General features: G+C 45.0%; 1 pseudogene; it reads left to right on the top strand.

Annotated features, from left to right (window-relative positions):
• Positions 1–418: 418 nt before the first annotated feature.
• Positions 419–7,943, top strand: LOC147460189 (uncharacterized; annotated as a pseudogene).
• Positions 7,944–10,947: the final 3,004 nt, after the last annotated feature.

Here is a 10,947-nt window from a genome sequence, read left to right as displayed (position 1 = left end):
GTGCACTAGTGTCCTTGAAAATTAGGTTTTCCTAGTTAGGTATTCCTTACTCTGAGATGGTAAATTGTTTCAATATGACAATAGAGGAAGAAATAACCATATATAACCAATCTGAACTTGTTAAGGAATTGAGATGTAATGTTGAATCTTCACAAAACCAATTAAGTGCTGAATGTGAAATAGCAAAAATATCAACGATACATACAATGAAGAAAATAACTATATTAGAATTAGAGAAAGGCAAAGCTTTGATGGAAGATAAACATAATATTAAAGAGTAGAAATATTAGGAAGTAGTTTTATTCAAAATGATATCTTTCAATTAAAAGAACCAATAGACGAAACTTGTCAGATTTTAGAGGAAGACCATAGATCTCCTACTAAGGAAGTGGAAACTATGAGTGAGTATATTAGGGTAATGAAAGAGGAGTTTTATGAGTGTAAGCAGCTTAGATTAGGATCTCAAGTCCTTTGCAATGATGAGAGGCTGTATGAGAGTGAAACTGTAACGTCCAAGGTATCATTGTACTAATAATACTAGTAAATCCATCACTAAGCAACTAGAAATTTCTATTGAGAATCCATGTTTATTAGGAGATGTGTGCAAAAAGGAAAGAGATCCAGTGGATGATAACTTAGCTACATTGATAGATATCGAGAAAAGACAAGCCTTGTTAGAAGTGTGTCTTGATAGGGAGCATTTACAAATATTTCAGCAAATTTATTTTGAAACTTTAATACCCTATGAATTAAGTGGTGTGTGTTATAGTAAACAAGGGAGGTGTACTTTCCTTTTGGTGGAATATAGCATAGAAAGTATAGTTACTTGTAAGGATGCATGTACGAAGGACTTTGCATATGAGCACTTTCATATTGAAATTGTGTCAGGTTCTTCTACCTCTGAGAATAATGTTTTGTGAGCAGCAAAATATAGAAAAAGCCTTAGCATTGAATGAATTTCAGAAACCAATAGAAGAACATAGAACATGTTAGTGATGATGATGATGGTGCAGCCAAAGTTGGTCCGAGCTAGGAGACGGTCAATGCCAGGCAGAGGCAGCATGTGAGTGCAGTGAGGAAGGCTAGGGCAGGTGCCAAGGCCCTAGGCAGCCAAAGGGTAGCGGGAATGTATGCTTAAAGCGGCTTTTTAGGCCAAAAGTGTTGCGGAATGGTCCAGATGGGATGGAAGATGAAGGTGACCGAAATGACAAGTCAGTGCTTTGAAGTGTAGTGTTCAGTGTGCTCTAGAAGCCGGTCCAGACGACTCGTCAAACATAGCCCCGGTGAGCAAGATACTGAAGTTTAAGGCTGGAGTGTGTAGCAGATCCTCGACGGACAGGGCAGCTGGGGATAGGTGTCCAGGGCTGATGTCAGTGTGTACATGTGTAGTGTTCGAGTTGTGGAGCATACCTGTCTTCTCGGATTGCGAATCGGAGCTATGGATAGCAAGATATGGTCAGTTGAATTTTTTTCGGGGGCCGGGTCTGTGCTCATTTGACCGCATTGGAGGACGTGCCATCTGGCAACGTTTTGGCCTCGCCAAGGTTCTTGGTGATAGTATATACCATGTGGAGTTGGCACGAGTCGACGACGCGTCAATCGGACACTAGGTCAGCTAGATGCGGCAGGAAGAAGCCAGGAGGTAATGCCAAGAGGAAAGTGGCAGATGATTTTTAGCATTTTTGCAGCCTCGGATGACGGCATTGAAGATCTCAAAATGGGGCAAAAGGTAGATGATTTGAAGGTGGAGACGGTGGGTTTCACTCAAGCTCCAAGGCCAAAGCATAGGCCAACTGGGCAAGGCATAGCAGAGCACCCAATGCAAGCAAAAAAATGAGCCTTTTTTAGTTTAAAGGGTGAGGTTTTTGAGCCTTGGAGGCCATTCTAAAGAGGAATGCATGAGCGGCTACCACGTGGTGGACGGGTTTGCCCCACATGCGCTGCCTGCACGCACATACACAAGGTATAAGTCCTGGAAAGTGGCGCCACAGAGGGTATCGAAGAGGAGCGAGAGCTCCGTCAGATGTGGGCTATGGCGTTCTGGTTGGCGGCGGCCCCAGGCGCTGCGCTAAGCGGAAATGCCGAGGGTTTTGGCGGTGGCCGACGAGATGCGGTGGCGCGCCTACATGTGAAAGGGTGAGATGGCCTGTGATGATGTGGCTTCCCGACTAGGGGGTGGTCCCGCGGCCCCGAAAGTTTGAGGAAGGGAAGGGAGGCAATAGAGACATCGCTATTGCCCTCCCCCCCATGTAAGAGGAAGCTCCCACAGCAGGGCAGAGAGAATGAAGAGAGAGAGGTCCCGAGGATGGCCAGGAGTTGAGGTGGCAAGGTGAAGGGCAGTGCAATAGAAAGAGAGAGAGAATGATCCAAGGCCGAGGCCAAAGTGAAGGCCCAGTGGACCAAAGAACAAAAAGAAGCCATAGAGGAGTCGGATAAAGAGAGAGAGAGAGAGAGTCAAAGTCAAGCATATAGGACACTATAAGGTTGAGCTCCAAAGGGGTAAAAATGAAAGTGAGAAAATAAAAAAATGAGGAAAGCCAAGGGGCAATTAGCGACATCGCCAATGCCCCCCCCCCCCCCCCAAGTGCAAAAGAGAGAAGGAGAGAGCAGATAGAGCAAGGCAGTGCCCCTCTTCCCAAAAAATACCAAAAATGGGTGCCATATGGACCAATTAAAGTGCAATTTCCCAAATTGAACCCCCCACCCTATAAAAGTAAAAAATTGATCAAATTAAGGGCTTTTTTCTTGGCCTTTGGGTGCCGTTTGAAGCCTGCAAAGTGGAGCTTTTGGACAGAGGAGTGTGCCTGTCAAGCCCTTTGCATCTTTCTTGTGTAAATGGTCATGGTGATGGCAGTGTGAAGATGTACATGTGTTTTGTGAAGTGCGATAGAGTCATTGTTGCTCCGTCTTGATGTTGTTTCCCCTTCCCCCCTTCTCTTCCTCGTGCTTTCATGGTTCTCTCCGGTGCCGACTGTGTGGAAGTGTGTGCCCCCCCCGGACCGATGGTGTTTTGAGTTAGAGAGTGAGATTGAGTTGTTGTGAGTGTGTGTAAGGGTGGAGATAGGCAGTGGTAGTATGTGTGCATCGTGTGATGGTTTTGTGGAGTATGTGAGTAGTGGTAATCGAGCAAGCGGTGGTCTGCCAATGTGAGTTGTCTGTTTGAAGGTGTTTTCCGAGAGGATAGGGGTGCTGTGAATACCCTCAGCTGTAGAGAGGCCCTTGTGTTTGTACCGGGCGTGTTCCCCCATTCCCCCTCTCCATATTCTGGTGCCCCCACTGAGGAGTATGCTGATGCTCCTACTTGATGTTGAAGCAGTGATTTTGATGATGCCAAAGGTGCAACCTTTGAAGAGCAGGTGCTGCTAGTGATGGCTTGAACGGGATTTCCCATTTTCACTGGGGTTGAAGATGTGAAAACTTGGCTTCAAGACTTTCGTGTTGAAAAGAGGTTTATCGAGAGAAGATGGTGCGGTACACGTGTTCCCGCTCCTGGTTCGTGGTAAAGCGAGGCTATGGTTTGATAGCCTTGGTGATGAAGAAAAGGTAGATTGTGAAGCCCTAGAGATGGATTTTCGGAGAAGATTTGTTGTGGATGCGCAGCTGGATGAAGTAAAGCGGAAGTTGGATGGTTTGAAGCAAAGCTTGGTGGGAAATTTTCAAGCATTCGAGTGGGAGTTCAAAGCCCTTTGGGGGAAGTTAATCAAGGTAACTGCTGAAAATGCCCATGTTTTGAAATTGTGTAAATTCATGGATTTCCTGCATGTGGAAGTGCAAGATAAAGTGGAGGTAGATGGCCTAATGTTGTATGAGGAGGCGGTAGCTCTAGCGAGAGGGTGAACCAAAAAGATTTTGAAGAAGCGCGAGGCTAGGCAGGGTTTGCCAAGTGTGGTGAAGCCAAGGGAGTATAATGCGGTGGTAGCGGAGCCGCAGGTGATGCAAAGAGAAGTGCAGGTGCGAGAAGAACCAAGGTTTCTTTGGCTACTAAGAGATAGGATGGTTCCTATGCCGAAGATGCCGGCTAGAGAAATTCCGATTGTGGAGGAAGTGCAGGTGGTTCCAGAGGGGACAAAGGATGTGCTGCCAAGTACAAGTGTAGCTGTTGAAGCTCCATTGAAGTGCGGTAAAGAGCAAGGAGTGCGGTTTGCAGACGAGGTTGAAGCGGTGAAGCTAGAGGAGATTCCTGGGCTTGAAACCGAAGAGGAGACTGGATCGAGTGATGATAGGTCTATGGATGCAGATACAAGTTGGGAGATTGAGTCATCCCAATCCAGGTATGATGAGTTCGACCTCTTACATGTGAGTGAAGAGGCAGTAAAATGTGCGAGGAGCAGCATGAAGTGAAAACCGAGGTGCTTAGTGAAGACCAAGTGGAGCAGTCTAGGCCTACATGTGTGAAGAGCAGTTAAAACTGGTGTGCAGTGCCATGCTAATGGCCATGTTGATGAAGCTTGCAGTTGAGTATGCCATAGTGGTGCAACAGGTGCAAAGTTTTGCCAAAAGGGTTAAAGCAGTGGTACCTATGGAAGAGGACGATGAGGATGTGACAGAGAACGAGTTTCTCTCTTCCTTAGCAGAGCTTGAGGATGTAGTGGTAGAAGAGCACGTAATTGCAGTCGACAAGCAGGTGGTGCTTATTGAACTTGAAGGTCCAATTGATGAGGAGGAGCTCGACGATGCTGGAATTGAGTTCATGGCAGGTGAGAAGGATAGAGCAGAGTCAAAGAAGGAGGTGCTTTCTATGCAGTCAGTGCCCTCTATGACATGTGATGCGGATTCCAAGGTAGTGTCCGAGCTTTGTAAAGAGGTCTGCGAGTGGTGGTTAAAGGGAATGGTGATAAAGGTAGCTGTGCAGTGTGCTGTTGAGCAGGTGCGGGATGTAGCTTTACATGGATGGGAGGGTGGGTTAGGTATGTCACGAGTGTTGATGGAACAGGAGGGTGAGCACGAAGGTGCTCTATTTGGTGTTCTTCGAAGTGCTTTGTTGTGAGTGGGCAGTTTGCCAAGAAATGCTTGGAGTGGTGGAAGCATGTTGATGGCAGTTTGGATATGCAGTTGGAAATGGGCATTGGTGTGGCACTATGCAGGATTGTTGCAGGTGGACGGAGGAGACCAATGCAAGGTATTTGACCCTGGCAGTTGGTGACAAATAAAGCAGGGGGTTGGGCAACCCGCATGAGCAAAGACGGCGGGTAGAAGATGCTAGTTTCTTGTATATATGCCAAGTGGTTTTGCAGTGTACAGAGAGTGTGTTTTTGGTGTACAGTTTTTTAGTGCAGTAAGCCTATGTGTGGCTGAACATAAATGTTCAACGAGGGGGTGGGCAATGATGGTGCAACCAAAGTTGGGTCCAAGCTAGGAGATGGTCAATGCCAGGAAGAGGCAGCATGCTAGTGCAGTGCGGAAGGCTAGGGTAGGTGCCAAGGCCCTAGGTAGCCAAAGGGTAGCGGGAATGTATGCTTAAAGCGGCTTTTTAGGCCAAAAGCGCTGCGGAATGGTCCAGATGGGATGGCAGATGAAGGTGACCGAAATGCCAAGTCAGTGCTCTGAAGTGTAGTGTTCAGTGTGCTCTAGAAGTCTGTCTAGGCGGCTTGTCAAACGGAGCCCCGATGAGCAAGATACTGAAGTTCAAGGCTGGAGTGTGTAGCAGATCCTCGACGGATAGGGCAGCTGGGGATAGGTGGCCAGGGCTAATGTCAGTGTGTACATGTGTAGTGCTCGAGTTGTGGAGCATGCCTGTCTTCTTGGATTGCGAATCGGAGCTATGGATAGCAAGATATGGTCAATTGAATTTTTTTCGGGGGCCGGGTCTATGCTCATTTACCGCATTGGAGGACGTGCCATCTGGCATCTTTTTGGCCTCGCCAAGGTTCTTGGTGATAGTATGTACCATGTGGAGTTGGCACGAGTCGATGGCACATCAATCGGACACTAGGTCAGCTAGATGCGGCAGGACGAAGTCGGGAGGTAATGCCAAGAGGAAAGTGGCAGATGATTTTTAGCTTTTTTGCGGCCTCGGATGACGGCATTGAAGATCTCGAAATGGGGCAAAAGGTAGATGATTTGAAGGTGGAGACGGTGGGTTTCAGTCGAGCTCCAAGGCTGGAGCATAGGCCAACTGGGCAAGGCATAGCAGAGCACCCAATGCAAGCAAAAAAATGAGGCTTTTTTAGTTTAAAGGGTGAGGTTTTTGAGCCTTGGAGGCCATCTAAAGAGGAATGCATGAGCGGCTGCCACGTGGTGGATGGGTTTGCCCCACATGCGCTGCCCACACGCACATATGCAAGGTATAAGGCCTGGAAAGGGGCGCCACAGAGGGTATTGAAGAGGAGCGAGAGCTCCGTGAGATGTGGGCTATGGCGTTCTGGTTGGCGGTGGCCTCGCGAAAATGCCGAGGGTTTTGGCGGTGGCCGACGAGATGCGGTGGCGCGCCCGCATGTGAAAGGGTGAGATGGCCTGTGATGATGTGGTCGCTCGACTAGGGGTGGTCCCGCGGCCCCAGAATTTTGAGGAAGGGAAGGGAGGCAATAGCGACATCGCTATTGCCCTCCCCCCCATGTAAGAGGAAGCTCCCACAGCAGGGCAGAGCGTATGAAGAGAGAGAGGTACCGAGGATGGCCGGGAGTTGAGGTGGCAAGGTGAAGGGCAGTGCAATAGAAAGAGAGAGAGAATGATTCAAGGCCGAGGCCAAAGTGGACCAAAGAGCAAAAAGGAGCCACAGAGGAGTCGGAGAGCGAGAGAGAGAGAGAGAGAGAGAGAGAGAGAGAGAGAGAGAGAGAGAGAGAGAGAGAGAGAGAGAGAGAGAGAGAGAGAGAGAGAGAGAGAGAGAGTCAAAGTCAAGCATATAGGACACTATAAGGTTGAGCTCAAAAGGGGTAAGAATGAAAGTGAAAAAATAAAAAAATGAAAAAGCCAAGGGGCAATAGCGACATCGCTAATGCCCCCCCCCCCCCCCCTAAGTGCAAAAGAGAGATGGAGAGAGCATATAGAGCAAGGCGGTGCCCCTCTTCCCAAAAAATGCCAAAATTGGGCGCCATATGGACCAATTAAAGTGCAATTTCCCAAATTGAACCCCCCACCCTATAAAAGTAAAAAATTTGATCAAATTAAGGGACTTTTTCTTGGCCTTTGGGTGCCGTTTGAAGCTTGCAAAGTGGAGCTTTTGGACAGAGGAGTGTGCCTGTCCAGCCCTTTGCATTTTTCTTGTGTAAATGGTCATGGTGATGGCAGTGTGAAGATGTACATGTGTTTTGTGAAGTGCGATAGAGTCATTGTTGCTCCGTCTTGCTATTGTTTCCCCTTCCCCCCTTCTCTTTCTCCTGCTTTCATGGTTCTCTCCGGTGCCGGCTGTGTGGAAGTGTGTGCCCCCCCCGGACCGATGGTGTTTTGAGTGAGAGAGTGAGATTGAGTTGTTGTGAGTGTGTGTAAGGGTGGAGACATGCAATGGTAGTAGGTGTGCGTTCTGTGGTGGTTTTGTGGAGTGTGTGAGCAGTGGTAATTGAGTTGGTTGTGGTTTGCCAATGTGAGTTGTGTGTTTGAAGGTGTTTTCCGAGAGGATAGGGTTGTTGTGAATACCCTGAGCTATAGAGAGGCCCTTGTGTTTGTGCTGGGCGTGTTCCCCCATTCCCCCTCTCCAACGAGCATAAGAGACATAAACATGAATTTCTATTGCATGTGATCATTTTGAGGGATGAGATAATTAGGCAGTACATTGCACTTCTGCAAAAGGGGACAAAGCCAAGAGAGTAGAGGAATATAGAATGTCTAGGAGAAAAAATGTGTAAACAAAGTTTCAAATAGAGCCTAGAAAAGGTTGGATAGAGAACCAGGATAGCAAAATATATGAACATTGGCAAACTGGGTATAAATATTATGGTGTAATAGGACATATTGCAAGGTTTTGTGGAAACAAGGAATTACTAAACCATATCATTCTAGCTCAATGATGAGAGAATTATAGGGGAGACTAAGTAATGAATGTTTGATTTAGAAAAATGAAAAATAAAACAAAATATTTTCTTGTTTGTAATATGAAGTAGCTAGCTCATTCTTAATTGAGATACATCTAACTAGGAGGTGTCATTCCATGCAATGGATAGTGAGTGTGAGTTCTAGTGTACTATCTTTTATGAGTAGATATGTGGACTACACTGAGGAGTCTTTATTATTCCCATTTGGATGATTAATGATTTTATATATGTGCGAGATGAACACAAAATCCATGTTTTGATGGAATTTGCTTAAGTTCTTAAGTTATCAAGTGAGGAGAGAAGTTAAAAAAGAACTGTGAGCTCGAGGGAGAGTGAGGAGTGAGTAAAGAGTAAGAATGAGTGAGGAGTGGCGTGAGATAAGATATAGTTGAGGAGAAGTTTCCTTGTGTATCCTTTCTCATATGCGAGATATTTTCATTCAATTGTAGGAAGAATGATGACTTCCAGTGAAATTCAAATTCAAACATATTTTGCAAAACTTTAGTGTTTGACTATTAGAATTTTAGCAGAATTGTCGAACGAGAAAAATCAATTCATAATTTTGGGTAAATTAAAATTGACATAAAGGAATTTAGACTTAGTAGATGTCATGTCTAGTGTGTTTTGTGTTTCAAAATTGCAATGCATTTTTGTATTGAAGGAAAATTTGGTGTTTAGGAGATATCGATAAAGACGTGCATAAGAGTAGAGTTTGAAATTATAGAAGCTAAAGGGTGTGAAGTGAAAAGATGTTAGCAAAGTGGAAAGATGTTTAGATAAGTAAGAAATTTTTGTGGAGTGTTAGCAAGCAGAGAGATGCTTGAGAGTTAGATATGTTAAGGACCTCAGAGATGATTAAGAAGTTGAGTGGAGAAGCTAGAGAAGTGAGATGTTTGAGAGATATGGTGGAGATATTGTCTGAGAGGTATGAGATGTTTGAGAGTTAGAAATACTACAAGATTTTGAGATGTAAGGTTTGAGAGGAAGTGTTGAGATGTTAGTTTGTCAATGTTTGTGGTGTTAGTTTCAAAGCAAAGAGCTAGATTTTGTTTTCTAAGTGTTTATGAATAGATTTGTACTTAAGTAAAGAGATATTAAAATGCCTACCTATTTGGAGATAAATATTTGAGTGAGCTACAATTTTTGTAATGTTAGTTTAAAACCGATGAGAGAAAAATATGGTTGGGATGATTTATATGTTTTGGGAAATTGTGAATGAGAATGATGCAATGAAAGAATATCATTAATTTTACCTAGTGAGTTATGTCAAGGGAGGAGGAACTAGGGCTAACACACCAAACTTCATGGGTGCATCTACTCTTTAATAAGCCCCCCCTCCTCCCAACACTATGGATGCTTAATACCTCTCCTTCAACTCCCTCGACTACGACTTTGCCTAACCTGATGAGCCACGGCCTCTACATGCAAAAATCCAAGGAAAACGAGAAAATTTTGGCTCCCACTTACCGACCCACATGAGTACAAACTCAGATTTTTTGGTAAGCAACTGGCATATTCCTTTGATAATACCATCTCTTTCAACTTTGTACACAACCTCACCTCATGCCCCCTCACGTTTAATAAAAAGAAATGCTTAAACTTGGGTCTCAAGTATATCCCACCTCCTCCCAATCCTACACCCAAAACCCTCCTAGAAGCACATGAAACCTTAGGTAGAAAATAACAACTTAAAGATTTCTTCAGAACCCAAGAAACCCCTGATGGATTGTGGCTATGGGGGCTGAAGCCTTTGAGGTGCCATAGCTAGGAGCTGTGGTGCAGCAGAAACGAGAGCGAGAGAGAGAATTTGATACACAACAAAGAAACAAAAAAGACATACTATGCTTTGCTTGTATTGACTTTGTGTAAACACCTTACAATATAAATAAAAAAACTTGCCATGCATAACTTGACTTGCAACTAAAGTTGACCTTCATGCTATAGGGCTTGTACCCACGAGCTAGACACGGACATTGGACATTCCCACAACTGGACTTGCATACCCAACAACCCCTCCCTCAAGCCCAAACCACTGACTATGGACTTGATACAGACCATGGCAGAGTCCAATCGCCTGAAACCATGAGTAGAAGTCCCCCCCTTGACTATAGCATAGGTATGTGTGTGTACTTCCCTCAAACAACCATCAGTGTGAGACATACCAGAACCCAACCAAACAAGAAAGGGTGGTCTTAGCACTTGTTATGTGGCAGTGTCTATAACCCGTACAATTTTGACATGATGACAACTGACAAGCATGATAATAACTGATAACAAATAATGTAGAAGGAGGCTTTGACTGAAAGTTTATGATGGTTTTGACAATAGACAAAAGCTGACAAAACTATGACACTAAACTGGAAAAAATAGTTGGTGAAAAACTTGTACTGTAGGCTCAAAGCAGATTCTTCTTCGTTCTTGCAATTGTCGATGTGTTCAAACATGTCATAATCCTTGAACATGATAAATCTTTGCATACGTACCAAGATAAATGTGCACAGGACCAATATAGCTCTTTATCTGCTACGCCCAACCAAATCCTTGAAGGATTGGCCGTTTTTGAAAATCTTTGTTAAAGTTCTTGGTTGTCAACAAGATCTTCAAAAGCTTCATTTTGATGTGCAGGCAACTTGCCTACCACAATTGGCACCTTGCTTATCTACTTATGCTTAGAAGCACCGAGCACGGAATCGGAGGGTGTGACTCTCTACTTGAAAACTTAAATGGTGGCCTCTTTTAAAGTGTGAACACACAAAAAAAAATGCTGTGTTCTCTGTAGCAGAAGTCGACGATAGCGCCGATTTCTTGTTTGCTTCACAGCGGGCTAGGAAGGCCAAATTGGCATGAGAGTAGTGTGTGTTGAGTGTTGATGCTCAGGACAGGGTGAAGCTTTTGATACTGGTTATGACCGGATTGAAGCAGGTTGTTCAACCTTCTCTCTTCTCTCTAAGAGACTGTACCCGCGCCGTGTTGACCCAAG

The sequence above is a fragment of the Adiantum capillus-veneris genome, chromosome 4, assembly GCF_014529385.1.
Source record: "Adiantum capillus-veneris isolate H3 chromosome 4, ASM1452938v2, whole genome shotgun sequence".
Classification (NCBI taxonomy): Eukaryota; Viridiplantae; Streptophyta; class Polypodiopsida; order Polypodiales; family Pteridaceae; genus Adiantum; species Adiantum capillus-veneris.
This window is presented reverse-complemented; position numbering and strand designations above follow the sequence as displayed.